Here is a 19,100-nt window from a genome sequence, read left to right on the forward strand (position 1 = left end):
GGCTGGTAGGCAAACTGAAGTGGGTCCAGTGATGAGCTTATTAGGCGCCGAAGCTGAGCCAGGACCAACCGCTCCAGGGTCTTCATCAGGTGGGATGTCAGAGCCACCGGCCTGTAGCTGTTGAGGTCCTTGGGGCGTGAAGTCTTTGGCACTGGTACAACACAGGAGGTCCAGGAAAGACTGAGATATTGCACATAGCTAATCAATAGTAATGAATAGTAAGATGTTCTAGCTTTATGGAGGGCTTTTTTAATAAAGCAGGCTAAATGATGATCTACTACATTTTTGCACACCATTTCATCTCCAGCTTACGAGTTATCTGTTAAATGTTCAGTTTCTATGTCGTATGTTAAAACAAGATCTAGAGTGTGATTAAAGTGGTGGGGGGGTTATTTTACTTTTTGAGAGAAGCCAGTTGAATCTGGTAACAGATTACACAGTGTCATTTTGAGCAGTACAAATAATAAAACATTTTAACTGTCAGATAATTTCAAATGCAACAAACATCAGTATCATTATTTCATATTCTGTATAGTTTTTCATATTTATATCCTGTTCATAGCCTGTACATAGCTTGTACTCACTACAGCCTGTACATACTTATAGTTATAGAATATTCACAACATACTTCATACCGTGTACATTATAACATACCATAATAGACCAATTTCTGTAATATACTTACATATCTATATTATTGCTATTATATATTGTAATATATCTATATCACTAAAGCACTTCTGGATGGATGCAAACTGCATTTCGTTGCCCTGTGCATGTGCAATGACAATAAAGTTGAATTCTAATTCTAATTCTAAACACGAGCCCCACCCCACCCCCCACCCCCATCCCTATGTGATTGTGGAATATATATGCAGATGATGTTGTTTTGGTCCTGTCAAATCCTGAGCGATCTGTTCCTGTACTATTAGATCTGGTGAGGTTGTTTGTTATACAATTAACTGGTAGAAGAGTGAGTTTGTGGTTTTAACTGCAAACCTGGATGTTGATTTCTTGAAAACTTTGCTTTTTAAAATTACAGACAATAATAATTAAATGCACTTAAGAACAGGACGCAGCAACACTACATATGAGCGGGTGGAGGGAGGTTTGGGGTCTTCACTCACCCCCATTCTGTTAACCGTCTGGGCAGGGGGACTGGGAGGAGGTGCTGGCCGTCAGATTGGGGTCTGAGATGCGGGGCCTCCCTGCTTTTTGCGGTTTGCTTTCCTCCATCCCAGAGAGAAGGGTTACATCTCCTGGGTCCGGTTTGCCCCTCTGAGGGCGGAGGTACCTGGACCTGAGATATAGAGTTAGACTCTTTGTGTCTGTCTCCACGTCGGGTGAGTTTGTGTATATGGGGGTGGGAATGCACCGTCTGTGTCTATATGTCAGCTTGGGTCTTAGACTCCACCTCTCTGGGAACATCTCAGGCTCTCTGAGGTTTGGAGGCCTATCTTCCCTCACTGCACTCCCTGCCAGTGGCTGATGCCCTCAGACATTGGTGTGTTGGTGGTTCTTGGTGTCTGGTGCTGAGCGCCCATGTATGTGCCGACTCACTCCTGGTGGCCGATTGGCAGGGCCTGGCGCCCGTGGCCCGGCTGGGCCCCTTCCAGGAGGTGGGGTGCACTCAGGCCTCTAGCCTCTGGGCCTGAGGCCTAATTCTCTCTGGCAATTGGGCAGATCCCGCAGGCACGCCACTGCAACTCCCTCTGGCCTCTGCTCTGTGGCTGCTGGGTGATCTCTCATTTAGGGCTCTCCTCAGCTCTTCCCAGGAGGGTGGCACGGTTGCCCCCCTGGTGGTCCTCCTTGGGTCCTCGTATTCTGGGGCCTCTGGATGTCTGGGGCCTGGATCTCCTCCATACATGCTTCATGCCCTGGGGGACGGGGCTATGGCTCCCCACACTCCCTAGCAGATCGTTACATGGAGAAACCTTTTGAATACAAGCATGCTGATCCACACAGGTGTGCACACAGGCGGACACACGGGTTTTCACAGACACAAACCTTTCTTGGCTGCTACCTCAAAGCACATTGTGCGCTGTCGATCTTGCGTACCTTTCTTCTCCCCTCTATTTTTCTTTCTCCCCCTCTCTTTCTTTCATTCTTTCTCCCTGTCTTATCACCCAGTCATGTCTGTCCTGTCTGTTACAACCGGAAATCAAATCAAATAAATACATATTTATAATTTAAAAAGAAAGAAAGAAAGAAAATTACAGACAGACTTAAATACCTTGGTGTTCTTTTGCCCAATGATCCTAAATTGATCTTTAAGTTGAATTATCTTGAACAAGTTGAAAAAACTGTAAAAGGACATTGAGAAATGGAGGGCTCTCCCTGTTTGCATGATGAGTCGCATAAATGCAATCAAAATGGTTTCTCTCCCTAAATTCTTATGTCTGTTTTTAAACGTACCTATCTTTTTGAATAAGCAATTTTTCAAATGATCGAGTCAGTAGTATTACCATTTGTTTGGGGCTATAAAAATCATAGGATATCAAAAGTTCATCTATCTAAGTCTAAACTTGAGGGTGGATTTGGTCTGCCATGTTTTTAGTTTTATTATTGGGCTGCAAATGCTAGAACTCTTGCTTAGTGTCAGGAAGGGTACAAATTAATTGATATATATTTAACTAACTTAATTTTTACCTTTCTTTGTTTATTATCACTGTTCTGTTTATTATCATATAAACAGTACAGTGATTACATACATTATATACAGTGATATATATATATATATATATATATATATATATATATATATATATATATATATATATATATATATGATTCTATATATGTGTGTGTGTGTGTGTCCAGAAGAGCGCAGTCTAAGATACTGCGCAGGACCCTCAAGCTCCCAGGCCTCTGGTAGAGGACCCGAGCTTGAAGGATAAACCGCCCGCAGGGGCGAGCTGGGTGTTTTATATATCACTGTAATGTAATGTCAGTGTTTGTCATGTTAACTTATGTTTATTTTCGCTGAGTCCTCTCATTCCGCGGTTTGTCGCTTACTTTTCCCCAGTGCCTTCAAGTCAGATGCGGTAGACAGGGTGACGGTCACGTGACCCACCTCAACATAAACAGATGTCACATGATTTTCGGGTTGTTTTCCAACATGGCGGGCAGCTCTCCTGTTTATCCTCAGCGTGGTTTTAAGTTTTCCTCTCGGCGAGAAGAAAACAGACGTTCCAACCTGCGGATACGAGGTTAGCTACTTTATGTCGCGCTTTTGTATTTTATTTACATGTGTTAGGGTTAAGGTACATGTCAAAAAGCTCAGTGGAGCTGTTAGCGCTACTTTCTGTTTCACTCACATGACTGTGCTCACATACATTGAAGTGCTGGTGTTGTGCCAAAAAAGTGCCCGCCTGCCAAAAACTGATTTCCAATGTCTACCTGTGTTTTTATGTGTAATATCTTTACCTATGTTGGCAAATAGACTTCGGTCAACAGGCTTTACAAAGGGGCTAGATATAACATTTTAAAGTTACATCTTTTTCAACTCTGTCTTATTGCACTTACATTACAACCAATTCCATCATTTTTTTCCACTTAAAATATGTTTACAGAACTATTGTTAGATGTCTTTCAATATCTGCTGTCCTCTTGGCCAGATTCTTCTTTAAAACACGTTTTTAATGTCAACAAGCTTCTTTTAACTGCATAAATAAAGGATATATAAAAGTCACTGCCAAAAACTGATTGCAGCTTCTACTTTGTTACAGGAATGTTGTTTGTGGCTCAAGATGACTTGTATCATTCATGAGGGATACATTTGATATAGGTTTCACATATTATAGACTAACAAGTTATGTATAGCAGTTTAAATGCGAGCAATCCTTTTTTGGTAAATACCAGAAATCAGTTTTTGGCAGACGATCACTTTTTGGAGTGAATATTTGTCGACATTATGACTCTTCCGACAGAGCAGTACAGCTGTATTCATAGAGTGTGTGTCTGTGTGCAGTCATGTCATGCCACCAAGCCGGGCATGTTGAATGTCCACCTGGTCCCGCACACACATGATGACGTTGGCTGGCTCAAGACTGTGGACCAGTACTACTATGGAGGTCAGTGTGACACATACAGAAAAAACACTGTGAAGCTATTAGCCAACCTCCTGCTCTGTGTTTACTCTCACACTCGCACAAGAGACCAAGGAAGACAACAGAGGGGCAGCTGTGCCACTGTCCCAGAAAGAGCTGAGGAGAGTCCCAGATGAGGGCTCACTCAGCAGCTGCGGAGCAGAAGCCAGGGGGAGTTGCAGTGACGCGCCCGGGAGCTCCGCCGGCAGCCAGCTGCGCCAGAGTGACCGAGCCCCAGGCTGAGAGGCCGAGGGCACCCCACCCCCGAAGTGGCCCGAGCTACTGTTGAAATGTATCAGAAGACGATATTAAAACACCTTTGTTTCATTTTATACTCTGTCGTGTATTTCACGCTGCCTCATAATGTACTGTTTACTGCAACAGTTTACTTCTTCATTGCTTTAGAGTTTTATGCTTTTAGTGCAATTGATTGTCGAGCTTGCTTATTTTAATGTCACATGTTGTTTATAGTAAGTTGTAAGGCCAGGTGTTGTGCAGGTGACCATCATCTGGTGGTGGTCAGAGGGCCCGGTGGCGCCAGTGTCCGGCAGCCTCGCCTCTGTCAGTGTGCCCCAGGGCAGCTGTGGCTACAATGTAGCTTGCCATCGCCAGTGTGTGAATGTGTGTGTGAATGGGTGAATGACTGAATGTAGTGTGAAGCGCTTTGGGGTCCTTAGGGACTAGAAAAGCGCTATACAAATGCAGGCCATTTACCATTATTTACCATCTGATATTGATTTCCAGTCTGGGTTAATATGTAAGCAGAACTCATCTGCACTGAGGGTGGTTTGTTTGGGCATATGCATGAATGCAGATGAGCACATATACTTTCTTGCTGTTAAGATACGTTAGTGCAAATAAATATTTTTCAAACTGTGACACACAGCAACTAAATTCTGACCACTTCTTGAAGCATTGACTGTGTTACAAAATAACGTCTCTTTTGTCCTAAATCTGTGCACATTTGTGTACGTAGATCGTAATGACATCCAGCACGCTGGTCAGTACATCCTGGACTCAGTTGTGGATCAGTTGTTGAAGAATCAAGACAGGAGGTTCATCTATGTGGAGACGGCCTTTTTCTACCGCTGGTGGAAGAGTCAGAGCTCCAGCGTGCAGCAGACAGTCAAACAGCTGGTTAATGAAGGTAAATACCCATTCAGTACTATACAGCTGCGTTAAGTGTTTCAGTGCATCCTTACCAAAAGCTGCTCCTCCCGCAGGCCGTCTGGAATTTGTGAATGGTGGTTGGTGTATGAGCGACGAGGCTGCCACACACTACAGCGCCGTCATTGACCAGATGACCATTGGTCTGAGGTTCCTTAATGAGACTTTTGGAGCCTTTGGCCGTCCCCGCGTCACCTGGCACATCGACCCCTTTGGCCACGCCCGGGAACACGCCTCCATGTTTGCACAGGTAGCATAGCTCTTTATGTTTATTCTTCGAGTTTTGCACGAGTCACACTTCAGAATTGCTCAGCTCATTCACTGTCACACTTTCAAACGTTGGCCATGTTTAATATCAGCAGTATAGGGCAGAATAGAAGGATGAGCATAATTGGTCACCTTAAGGAAGGCCTGATTTCTAGTGAGACTTAAAATGGGAGAATTTATCAGTTAAAGAAGAGAGTTGAGGCTAATTAGAGTTAGAAGGTTGCACTCACGTCGAGAAAGACTCTCCGTTTTCTCATTACAAATTTTTGGCTGTATCGTCATTATCAGATTTGCTGCTCTGCAATGAATCAAATGGGCTTATTTCCAGAATGCTGCATTATTACATGAAGGCACAATTTAGTTCACTGGCTTTCCATTTGAATTTCCTTTAACCATTAACTTTCTGTCTTTTGCTGCAGATGGGATTCGATGGCTTCTTCTTTGGTCGTCTAGACTATCAAGACCGGGCTCGCAGGATGAGGAATAAGGAGCAGGAGCTTCTATGGAGAGCCTCCGACAGCCTCACTCCTCCAATGGCTGACCTCTTTACTGGTATGCAAAGTTTCTTTCTTCATCCCTTTATGTTAATGACTTCTGGACTCAGCAACAGGACGGTGTCACATTATTTTTTAACCGTTTGCCCCCGTTAACCAACAGGGATCCTTCCTAATGGCTACAACCCTCCTGAGGGCTTCTGTTGGGACCAGCTCTGCAGTGACCCGCCTATCAGAGACGATCCTGATCTTGAAGACTATAATGTTGATGATGTGGTGGGATGCTTCCTCGTCATCGCCAACAGTCAGGTTGGACACAACTCCACACTGGCGCACAGAGACACTGATTTATCAGTCACGTGGTGTTCTTAACACCGCATGTTTAACTAACACTATGAAAAAAATGCTCATGTTAAATCAAAAGACATCAAACAACGCTTTCTGATTTAGAAAAAGAGGAAGCAGAAGGGATGCTGTGCTTTTTATCCCAGCCCATATACAGCTGTGACTAGCTAACATGACATGTAAAATTTCAGTAGGAACCTCTTGTTTCAAGTAATGTCAGCATATCTTCATGCAGGTCCCCATAAATCTTTTCTCAACCTGTCTGGTTTTATTTTATGAACCTGTCATGATCATAATAATAAAGACATCTACAGATAGTGTAATGCAATGTCCTCCTTTAATAATCCACATTCACCACTTTAGCCATCATATAAATGTGCTTTGAATAGTGTGAGGTGTGTGTGATTGAAGAGATGTGTGAATTGTTTAATTTCACTCTTCCCTTTTCTTCCTTTTTGTTTAGTTTAATCTGTTAAGCATTATTTCCTCTTCCTTTTTTAGTCTACGGTCTATAAGACCAACCACATCATCATGACCATGGGCTCAGACTTTCAATATGAGAATGCCAACCTGTGGTACAAGAACCTGGACAAGCTGATCCACTATGTAAATGCCCGGCAGGCAAATGGCAGCAAAGTCAACGTGCTCTACTCTACACCGTCCTGTTACCTGCAGGAGCTGCACCGAGCAAACCTCACCTGGTACTGTGAACTTTAAAGGGGCAGGATAATGTTTTCTTGTTCTAGCAGCACTGTTGGTGTTAAACTCTATTGTAAAAAGTGTCGTCTTGTGCATTTTAATGTCAGCTAAATCCATTGGTTTTCTATCCAGGCCATTGAAGACAGATGATTTCTTCCCCTATGCAGACGACGCTCATGATTTCTGGACTGGCTACTTTACAAGCAGACCAGCGCTGAAGCGATATGAGAGGATCAGCAACAGCAACCTGCAGGTACTCTGAGATTTACTTTGTGCGGGGCGATTTTACAGTGTGCTCGGCATTACACTTTGTGTCGACGACATCACAACATTCAAACTTCTGCTTTTCTAGAATTACCTCTGTAACTGTAAGTCCTGTCCCACTACTTTAGAGCTTTCAGAAAAATTTAATTGTTTTAGTGTAGATGGTAGTTAGCATGCTAACATTCAAACTTTAAGAATGTTAGCATGACATATGCTAGATAAGTATAACATTGTCACATTACACTAACAAGCTTTAAATTTTGTTCTGTGAAAACAAAGTTTATCTAACTCTTAACATGAACTGTAAGCAAATAAATGCTAATATATAGCATGAAGCACACTGTTAGCTGGCACTTAATAAAGCTATCACTGGTATCCTGCGTCTATAGAACTACCTTAAGATGTGGAAATATAGGTTTAATGGTGGAAAATTTATACCTGTGTGACTTTTTAAATTGTGTTTACATTTTTTTCCCTCTTAATAGACTTGTAACCAGCTGGAGGTATTTGGTGGTCCAGCTTCCAGGAAAAGGACCCTTTGGGGAAGGTGAAAGCCAGACCATGAGTAAGATTTGATTGAATCTTTTTTGTGTCTCCTTAGTGGGTTCTGCATAGGCATACTGTAGGTACTCTGGCTTCCTGCCACAGTCTAAAGATTTACGTATTAGGTTAACATGTAATAGCATGACCATAAATGGTTGACTGTCTTCAAGTGCTACTCCTGTGATGGACCTGTCCAGGATGTAGGAGAGCTGGGATGGGCTCCAGCCTCCCCACAACAGTGAATTGGTGAACCGGTAGAGAATATGGATACCCTTTAAAAGTTGTATTTGTGTTACTAAGACCAATTGGATGTCAGACAAGAGATTGAGTGACGGCTGCTTTCATTGGTAGAGAAAGCCATGGCTGTGGCTCAGCACCATGACGCTGTGTCGGGCACAGAAAAGCAACACGTAGCAAATGACTACGCCAGGAAGCTTGCTAACGGCTGGCAACACTGTCGGGTACTCCAGGCTTCACAGTACATTATCTTACCCAACAGAAGTTACTTGTGCTAAATTTGTCATTTTCTGTACAGGAAAATATATTATCATGTCTTTAGCAGAAAGTGTTCTTCAGTCCAAACTTTCTTGCACAGGTTTCTTGTCTAACTGTTGTCTCTCTTTCAGGTTTTAGTCAGTAACAGTCTGGCTGCTCTCAGCGGCTTGTCTGCTGAGCGAATCTACTGTGATAACCTCAACGGCCTTCATGATGTGATGTTCTTCTACTTCCCTGGCCGCTGTGTCTGTTGTAGCGTCCTGATGACACTCAGTTTGTGCTCCAGTGGATGATGAGAGTCAAACCTTAAATACTCACCCGTGAGCATTTGTTTACAGTACACATCAACTTTAAATGTCCCCCTTTACTGGTGTAAATCTCACAGTCTAAGAAGGCTAACCTGCCATAACCTCCCAGGTGAACCTAATGTGATGGTCCACCCAGTTAATGTGATCAGTGAAACCTGCGGTCAGCTGAAACGGAAGAAGTCACTTGGATGAGTGACGAAATGTTTCTCCCACTGAAAACTCTACGTCCAGATGAACAGAATTAATTTTTAAAAGTTCCTTACCTGGATGACTGACGATACATCAAGACATTTGAACAGCAAGTGGGTAGAGTCACAGCTGCGTGCCCGAGTCACTATCCTGTCTGAAAGTGAGCATTTAAAATCTGAAGGTTTGGCTCATAAGTCTTACTTGTACATGTACTGATCCTGTCATTTAAACCATGTTTAACAACCATCCACCGGTAACATAATAAAAAAACCCACAATATGTCATCTTAAATGTAATTCTGAACACTCTGACCCTCTGAGATTTATCCTCGGAACAAACAGTGTATTCAAGGTGTACAGCCTAAAAAACCTGGGCTACAGTTATTGTAAATACATTCTGTGTAATTACAGATAAGACTGAATGCTGACGCTGCCTTTCTCTCGCTTGTCTTTTTGTCTGTCATTCAGTTCTCAATGTGTACAACCCTCTCGCTCGGCCCGTCACTTGGCCCGTCAGGCTGCCGGTCAATGGAACAGCGTACAGCGTGTCAGATGCTAGTGGCAAAGCGGTGGACTGCCAGGTCAGTATGTGTGCCAGCAGCAAGTATGAGAGAGCAGGCAGCCTTCTGGAGCCTACATCTTCAGACCCAACTCTTCCACACCTTTCGTCATCAGCCGGACGGCCAAGACGGAGATCATTAAGGTAGAGATGTTTGCTCGTATCCAGACGTAGATTCCTCATAGCAAAGCTTTGTTTTTACACTGTTATTCAGTTTACTTCTAAATTATAGGCTGCTGTCATTTTATATGTGTGGGTGTCAGAATGAACATGCCAACATGTTTTACCTCCCTGTTTAGAGGCTAATATGCAGCGTCTAATTTTGTACTGCAATGCTCTCATCCTCAGACGTCAGTGGTGCAGGAGGTGAGGCAGTGGTTTGCTCCCTGGGTGTCTCAGGTGGTTCGTCTCTATGCTGACAGCAGAGCTCTGGAGCTCGAGTGGACTGTGGGACCTGTGCCGATAGAGTGAGTTTAACACGTGCACACTACATATGTAATGGAGATGTTTTTAGAGATAAGTGGTTGTTGAAATTTCTGTTCTCTTCAACCTTTCTAAAAGCTCAGTGCCTTAATGTCAACTGATCTTTCAGGGGAGAAAAACCTCATATGGGGCAATATTGTAGCAGAGCTTTGCCCTTCTAAATATTTCCTCATATCATAGCAAGTGATTGGCTTAGATCGCCGTTATCTTTTTCCCCATGTCAGATTATAAATTCATGGAAAGAGGGAATTTTAGACCATAAGATTCCATGCACACCCACTGGGGAATAGATTTAGCTCATAATTTCAGGTCTATTTTAGCCATTTATTTATTTTTTTATTTGTGAGCGAGAGAAATAAATTCAAGGAAAAGTGAGGAATCTTTGCCAAAATGCTCCCCACACCACCCACCTTTAACCCACGTCACACTTGCTGTCTTGACCTTTCAGTGACAGCCTGGGGAAGGAGGTGATCACTCGTCTGGACACCAGCATCAAAACCTCTGAATATTTCTACACTGATTCCAACGGCAGAGAAGTTCTGCAGAGGAAGTAAGAGTTTGCTTTTTGTTTTTTGATGATGGAAAATGCATTTTAACCTTTTAAAGTTGTTGCAGTTGTTTTGGATGGTATTTTACAGATTATATACAAAGTAAGACAGCTGTACAGTTATGTGATAGTTTTACATTAAAAGAATCCAATTCTGTACACTTAGTGTGTGTGTGTCCCGTCCCCCCCAAACAGGAAAGACTTCTGGCCCACCTGGAACCTGAAACAGTCAGAGCCCATTGCTGGAAACTACTACCCAATCAACTCTCGTGCTTATATCAAGGTTTGTGTGTTTGTTAGCTTCCATTTGGAGAGACAAGCAACAAAGAGCATTCACTGTCAGTTCATTGAATTATCACAAGTGATGTTTTCCTTTCACTTGTGTGTCTTCAGGATGATGTGGACCAACTCACTGTGGTAACGGATCGCTCTCAGGGTGGAGGCAGCATCCAGAATGGTTCACTGGAGATCATGGTGAGGCAAAAAGTCGTAGCTCATCACCATTAGCATGTTGACCCCATCTAAGTGCACACAAGGAGTTCTTATTAAAGTCTCTCTATCCAACCTCCTCACCCTCAGCTCCACCACCGGCTGCTCCACTATGATTTCCGTGGTGTTGGTGAACCTCTCAACGAGATCTCTGGCATCTTCCCAGACGGGCTGGTGGTCCGTGGCCGCCTCCTGCTCACCCTCGATCCCCTGCCGACTGCTGCCGACATGCACCGCCCCCTCGCAGAGGGGATGGTGTTGCAGCCGCTGCTTACGTTTACTGATGGAGATCTGAAGCCAAACACTCAGCTGGAGGTATGTAAATGATAAACGGACTGGTACTTGTATAGTGCCTTTCTACTCATTCACCCAATCACATGCACATTCGTACAGTACTTGTACAAATACTGCATGTATTTTAAAGACATGTTATTAACACACTTCACTAATCGGGTTTCAGAAGTCACGGTGATGTGATCTGTGTTTGAAATATTAGCAGTGCAAGAACCAGCTGGCCTCCATCTTGCAGGTTCCTGTTCAAACACCTTAAACTCCTGTATGTAAGCTTAAGAAAAGCTTTGTACAGTGCTGTGACCTGCACTGTACAAACTGCAGGCTGTTCCTGTGAGAGTCTGCTGCTTGTTTTGAGTCATTGTCTCCAACTGTCTATGCTGCTGGTTATAACCCATTTCTGTCCTGCTGTGTACATATTTGCATTTTTTAGACATGGTTTCACTCGCTCTCAGGGGAACTGAGCTAAGCTGTGTTGCCTTTAGTGGCAACTGCTGCTGACATGTTTTCAGAGCCAGTAATTGGTCGAAATTCATATCAACTTTATGTAGTAATTTTATAGAAAATGTGGTTGGAATACATTAAATAATCTTTTTTTTTTTTTTTTTAAAGGCATGGTTTCTGTGAGTGAGGGGTCTTTGTCTTTTAGTTCTCAGGGCTCCTGGCTGCACTGCCCCCTGCTGTCCACCTGCTGACACTCAGTCAGTGGGATGAAGACTCAGTGCTGCTGAGACTGGAGCATCAGTACCAGAGCTCAGAGAGCAAAGTGAGCTCTCAGGCAGTCACAGTCAACCTGCAGGTCAGACATTCAGAAACAATTTAAACCTTGTTACACTCAAAGCGACCGTACGGTCATCTGTCATTCAGTCGTTTCTCGTTTGCAATGCAGTGGAATGTCGTTTTGCTGTAACTAATCCCATCGTCTTTCCTGTCTGTGCAGAAGCTGTTTTCAACTCTGGAGGTTCTGGGTGTGGCTGAGTTGAACCTGTCGGCCAATCAGTGGAAAGATGAAATGAAACGTTTTGACTGGACTCCTGAGAAAGGTACAGGACACCAGTGTTGTGTCAGTTAGTTCACCACTGCAGTTTTGAACGTCACCCTAGATTCAAAGCTGGATGTGTTCTCCAGTCTGACTCGATTTAAACTTGGCTAAATTTCAATGAATGTCGTCTCCTCGGGCGTTTTTTAATATGGATTCCAACTCAGCTGCTTTGAGCTTTGTGCATTTTGGAGGTCGGTGGTAAAATCTCAGAGACCAGGTATGAACTTCTGTGGAAATCACTTTGGTTCGTTGTCAGATCAAAGTGAAAATAATTTAATAGATTAAATGATGCGTGTTCTGTGCGCTCGTAGCTGCAGTTCCAGCTGTGTGAAAGAAATGTAGCAGCAGCAAAATAAAGTATATAAACATTTACACATTTTCTGCATCACCAACTGAATACATTTATAATCCAGTGACAATGAAGTGCACAGTCTGCGCTTCAGTCAGTGTTTTTTTTTTTTTTTTTTTAATGTATGGCTTCAATACGAAACTTATTTGCAAACATATACGGCACTTAACATAATTCAGTAATCCGTTATTCTGGCTTTGTAGTACACTGCTCTTCAATCACACTTCCATAGTGAGGATTCCCTGATATTTGCAGATTTTGGCCTTTGTTTACTGTTGTCACAATTTCATTACATTATTTATAATATTTTATATAGTAATATAAAGACTGGCAACATCTGGATTTTTCAACATCTGGCAGGTGACCATGTACTGAAGGAGCGCTGGGCTGATAGAAATCTGCTGATGCCTTTTAAATCTCTGATTGTAGTCATCGACTTAACAGTTTCCCTGCAGGTGCTAATTAAGCCAGCAGGGAGCCATAAAGAGTCATAAACAGATTGATATGCTTCATAATGTAATGTATACTACAAGGTGTTTCTGGAGCTCAACATGTTATTTTGTTCCTTGTGAGGAGACTTGGTTGCTGGTCACTGACCTGTGTCACTGCTGGTGTGTTTAAAGATTAACCAACCAAAAACACTTTGCGTCGTTTGTGGTTGTGCTCACATAATGTGTCTGTTTTCCAGGAGAAAAGCCGCTGCTGAAGACATTTCAAGACCCGTCCACGTGGGAGTGACCTTAAGGCCAATGGAGATCCGAACGTTCCTTCTCAAAGTCAACCTTAGATAGCCAATCACACATGAGATTTTATAGGATGAATTATCGTATATTGACATTCCTGTGGCTTGTTTACGTTGCTGGTTTAATAAAGTGAGGATTTTTAGGGGGAAAAAAGATGAATGAGAAGTTGTATTCACGCTGCCTACGACTTAAAATCGGATCACAGCTGTAGCCCGGACTGACCTGGGCAAAAGTCATTTCAGGATGCCTTCAGTCTTTGATACAGAATGTCTGAATAAGATTGAATTTGTTAAAGCTGCCTTTAACATTTTTGAGAACATTTATATTTGTGGGGGTTTTTTGTGCTGTTGCAGTAACAGAATATCGTCTCCCACAAAGTGATATGTGCAATAAAGTATAATCTTTGCATTTCTGCCATGTTGTGTATACTTAGATTTTTCTACTTACCAAGAAGCAGCTAATAATAAAAATCAATCCTCCTTACTGTCCTGCCCTCGTGTTTGTGCCACAAATCTTGTGTATAATCAGTGAAGCAGCATTTAACTTCTGATAATCTGACATTAGAACAGATGTTGTGCTGTTGCTGCTGCAGACCTTTTCCAGTGACAGTTATCTGTGCCTGCTGTCTCCAGCGTGTCTTCAACCACGCAGCGATGTGAAGCCTCGGATGATCAAAAACGGTTTTTTCCCTGAAAGACAAAAATAAAGAAATACTCATGAAAGCTGTTTGATTCTGATGTAGTAACGTCTGAACAGCCAGCAGTATGTTTTGGCTGTGGCTGCCGAGGCAGCGCTCAGCTTCTCTCTGGCAGGAAACCAGCAGTGTGTGGCGACCTGCCAAAGCAACCTATGGAGAAGACTAATTCGTCAGCACGAGTCTGCCGTTTCATTTTCCGCCCAGGACATCGAGACTTTACGGGACTAATTAGTATTTAGGTAATTGCCTGCCTTTAATTCAGAGGGACTTGTGTGTGCCAACAGTATGATAAAGAACCCGACGTGCTGAAGCGATCCTCACCTGCAGCAACTCCGTCAGCTGCTGCAACAGTAACGATGCTTTCTGCTCTTCCTCTCACTTTACTGTGCTGTGCACAAACATAGTTCTAAATGTTAAGCAGGCAGAAACCCTTTTCACGTACTCCTAGTTTGTGAGAAAATAATTTATTTATGTTTTTTGTTTCTTTTAAACAACAGTCACCTCATGACGTTTTACATGGCAAGGTAAAGATCCTACAGCAATACAGAGAAAACCCCTCTGAGCAGAACCATGCCTGGGGTGGGCAGCCTTTTGCACAGATGGCCTCTTAGCTTTAAATGCCCAGCAGCCACAAGAACAGCATCATTTTGGTCTCCACCAAGTCATTACCAAAATGTTATGCTATGTTCACCAGCTAGTCACCATCTTCACCTTCAGTTGAGTGGGATGCAGGTAAAAGCGCTATTTAAGAGTTTTTAATGTTAAAAAAAATGGTGTATTTAGGTTGTGTTTAGTAAATCTGACCTGTTTGAACTTCTTGCAGGGGAAGGTCTTGAGCTGAGAAGAGTCTGTGATCTGGTTCTTTCTCTTGTTCTGGAACTTTTTCCTCTTGTCTTGCAGGTCAGCAGAGATTCCACCACTGAAGGAGAGAACAAATGAGGAGAAAGATTAACAGGAAACCAGAGAAAAGAGAATAAAAAAATAAATAAGTGGAGATGATAGAAGGAGCAACATGTGCAAGAAACAAAGAACACTGGAAGAACATGGACACAGCTTTTTTTTTCTCTCCAAAGAGAAACTCAGGACTACTTTAAGTAACTAAACTAATTCAGGGTATTTAAGGTTTGGGGTTTTTTCCTACGAGGGCAATCTCAAAAGTAAGGTCACCTATCGTTTTAGAAATATTTACATCATTTTAAAGGTTGAAGAATTATTTATTTTTCTACATAATCACCATTTCACTCGCTGCATTTTTGCAGATGCTGTGGCAGTTTTACAATGCCCATGTCGTACCCGCTTGCTGGCGCCACACAATCACCTTCTGGACAAATATTCTTTCAACTTTAGGAACAGGTGGGAGTCACTGTTGGAGGCGTGGTCCTGCTCCTGAAATTCCGATACATAATCTCCAATAACTGGCTAAAAGAGTTCACTTCCAAATTTTAGGTCGTAGGTCTTGGAAAATTCTTATTATTATTATTAACTTGTAATTTAAATTTTGATTGAAAATGTACCGAAAACCACTACTGCCATCTGTATGACTACTTTAAGTGAAAGCGAATTTTAAGATAAAAGTAATGGATTTAATAGATAAAACAAATTGAATTTTCTTTGTGGTCTTGAGTCAGTATCATGAGGTTTGAGTGTGCTCTTGTGGCCTCTGGTGTTGCAGCTACAGATTTTCATTCCCAGTGCTCACTTTATTATCCATTCATCAGTGGATTCCCATTCATTTTCTATGGTGGTCCTTTTGACCGGGAACACCACAGATGTAACAAGGTTGATTAAAACATACAAAATTCAATGAAAGCGGTGATCATCACGTTTATATGTTCAAGTGCATAGTGTCCAGGATATCATCATCATCATCATCATCATCATCGTTTATTGATATAGCACTTTAAAAAATGCGCCAGGCAGACCAAAGTGCTGAACAATACAGAAACAAAGAAAAGCAAAACAGAGTATAAAATAATAAGGAAGGATGTCAGTTTCCCGCCGAGGTAAAAGCCAATCTGGACTTAAAGACCTGCACTGAAGACGCTGGTCTAATATGAAGAGGAAGGTTGTTCCAAAGCATCGGAGCCCAGGATATCATAATACCTTGAGGCAATCACATGTAAAACACAATATTTATGAGTGTTTTAAGTTGTAAATCATTCAGATTTGACCCAAACATGACAGGAAGGCTAGCAATCTAGGGAAACAGAACAAAGGAGCACACAGCATTGAGAGTGGATGTGACAAATGTCAAGCAGCGACTCGGATAATAAACAAACACCTGGTAATGAGGGAAGGAAGTGGCACAAAATACAAAGCAACAGAGACAAGAGACCATTGAAATAAAACAGGAAATGACAAACACAGAGACACAAACACAAACCTAATGACTAAGCAAATAACTAGCATTTAAAATAAGAGAGACTAAAGAAAAGACACTGATAAACAAAAGTCCATAAATGCTGTCAGGAAAAGCAGGACTCAACTGCAGGACTTCTTAATCAAATCAAAGACAGTGAGATTATTTACAAGGTGCAATAAAAACAGTTTCATAATGTGACATCCACATTTGTGTTAATCCCACTCTAACGCCCACACCGGCTCGGACAGTCTCGGTCGTTGTGTCCTTGGACAAGACACTTCACCTACCGCCTACTGGTGATGGCCAGAGGGGCCGATGGTGCGATATGGCAGCCTGGCTTCTGTCAGTCTGCCAAAGGGCAGCTGTGGCTACAACTGTAGCTGCCTCCACCAGTGTGTGAATGTGAGAGTGAATGAATAGTGGAATTGTAAAGTGCTTTGAGGGTCTCCAAAAAGCACTATATAAATGCAATCCATTATAATAATAATAATAATGGATACTTTATTGATCCCCATGGGGAAATTACTTGTTTTTCTCTGCATTTGACCCATTCACTCAGTGAAGCAGTGGGCAGCCCACTAAGCAGGCGCCCGGGGAGCAGTGTGTAGGGACGGTACCTTGCTCAGGGGTACCTCAGGGTAGCCGTTAAGTGGATTCGAACCGCCGACCTTCCGATCATGGGGCGACCACTTTACCTACTGAGCTATCCCTGCCCCCATTATTATTATTATCATTATTATTAAACTCTCTCTGCAACTTTACCCCCAAATATTTACAAAGAGGTGTCTGTGCTGTCTTCAAAACTGCTTCACAGGTTTCCTGGACAGAAAGGAGAACATCTTCCAAAGAACAAAACGGTCTTTAACTTGTGAAACAGGGTTTCACCAGTGTTTGTCATACAACAATCCGGTGTTGACTGGTAGAAATAGCAGGTCGGATCGGCGAGGACATACGGACAATGACAAATAGAGAACTAGAAATTAATCCTCTCAAAGCCCAGGGACCATGGCATGGTTTTCCAACAATGTTATTGTTCCATCAGCTTTAATATATGATCCTGAAGCCTACATTTCCGGTCTCGCGTTGACTTCTTTTAACACATTAAGAAGATTACAGATAAGCATTGAAGCAATTAATTTGTATTGATAATTTTTAATAATCAAATTATTTGAACATCAATGGCACTGCTTGCTTGAGAGTAATCAGAATCTCTTGCAACATCGCCTCTTCTTAGAAAGCCATCCTTCTAGGTGTCACTTCTGGTTACAGCGTTTATGGGTCTTTGAGTTTAGTTCCTTTTCTGACTCTGAGTTTATTTATATTTCTGGTTCATGATTTCTTGCCTGTCTCACCTTGTGAGGCTCTGTCATGTCCTGTGCATATGTTTAACCACTCATATCTCTGTTAATTCGATATTCACCTGTCGTGGCAGCTCCCCTCTATGTCATGCTTTTTAATCAGGGCTAGTTTTTAGAGGTCTGGACAGTTAACCCCAAGGGACTGTTAATTTAAAAGACGGGAGTAACCTGTAGGTGCTATTTGCACTAAACTAACTGAATACTCAGAGTTATCCTTTTACTGTTTAACAGTGGGTTAAAAAAGTGAATGTCCACAATTTCGACTTTAATTGCAGGAGATTATTTTAAAGCAGTTTTGGAGGAGAAAAGCAAAAGCAGAATCAACAACAACAACAACAACAACAATAATAATAACGATTAGCTTGAGGTTGGAGATGAGCCTGTGTTTTATCTCAGTGTTCCATGTTAAAACCAGTCTAACCACCATATCACCATCTCTCTATTTCTTTTAACACTAATAATTCCATTACATTTTAACATTCAGTCACATATGAAAGGGTTTCACTTCACATTTCATTAAATTCAGATTCATTAGCACACTCACTTTAGCATAATCCCTTTTAATCCAAATACACTTTCCTATTAAAGTTCTGTGTTTCTCAATCACAGTTTACTCAGTACTTTCTTTTTGCTTTTTGCTAAATCATATAGTGTCAAACCCCGCCTCTCATCCTATGACAAAAGGGATATGTTGGAAGAGAATGGATGGATATAGTTTTAAAGTCAGACGTTCAGAGATCAAAGTACCCTGTGTCTGCTCTCATTCCTTTTCTTACACACACACACACACACACACACACACACACACACACACACACACACACACACACACACACACACACACACACACACACGAGCATAATTAACTAAAGGTAAAATCACATATAAATCATAATTCTGGGTTTAGCCATTACACACGATTCTTCTCATTCACAATCATGTCAAGATGATAATAGATTGGTGACACAGTTTTTTGTGTGTGCAGACATGTTCCATCATGTCTACATACAAAAAAAAATCTTGACATTACAACAGACATATTCACTATTTAGACTTCATTTCTCTGTTGACGTATTGATCAGACTTCTCAATCATCCAGGTAAGGAAATCCCAAAAAGTGTCATGGCTGGGGCAGCAGTCGTGTTGTGTATCGAGAAAAGGATCCAAAATGCAGGTACTGGCTGGGGTGCGAGTGAAACAAAGAAACAAACAAGTGATAAAGAGGCAAAAACACAGGAAGAGCAGAGCAGGGAGCAAACAAACCTAAACTGAGGGAAACTAAAGAACTAACCTGAAACCAAACACACTCAGCTCAGTCTCCA

The 19,100-nt window shown here is 42.2% G+C and overlaps 1 pseudogene across 1 annotated transcript; it reads left to right on the top strand.

Moving 5' to 3' along the window:
- Positions 1-3,119: 3,119 nt before the first annotated feature.
- Positions 3,120-13,690, top strand: LOC146630000 (lysosomal alpha-mannosidase-like; annotated as a pseudogene). The gene is made up of 21 exons (XR_014906246.1): positions 3,120-3,209; positions 3,971-4,073; positions 5,065-5,235; positions 5,312-5,505; positions 5,942-6,074; positions 6,180-6,325; positions 6,863-7,062; positions 7,193-7,313; positions 7,810-7,889; positions 8,219-8,328; positions 8,494-8,646; positions 8,926-9,019; positions 9,327-9,561; positions 9,766-9,884; positions 10,349-10,450; positions 10,643-10,730; positions 10,841-10,921; positions 11,027-11,251; positions 11,877-12,026; positions 12,168-12,270; positions 13,307-13,690. The product of XR_014906246.1 is annotated as a lysosomal alpha-mannosidase-like (transcript).
- The last annotated feature ends 5,410 nt before the right edge of the window (positions 13,691-19,100 follow it).

The sequence above is a fragment of the Diplotaxodon limnothrissa genome, linkage group LG6 (genome assembly GCF_057381915.1).
Source record: "Diplotaxodon limnothrissa isolate DT_005_m linkage group LG6, D_limnothrissa_male_GT1.1, whole genome shotgun sequence".
Lineage (NCBI taxonomy): Eukaryota > Metazoa > Chordata > Actinopteri > Cichliformes > Cichlidae > Diplotaxodon > Diplotaxodon limnothrissa.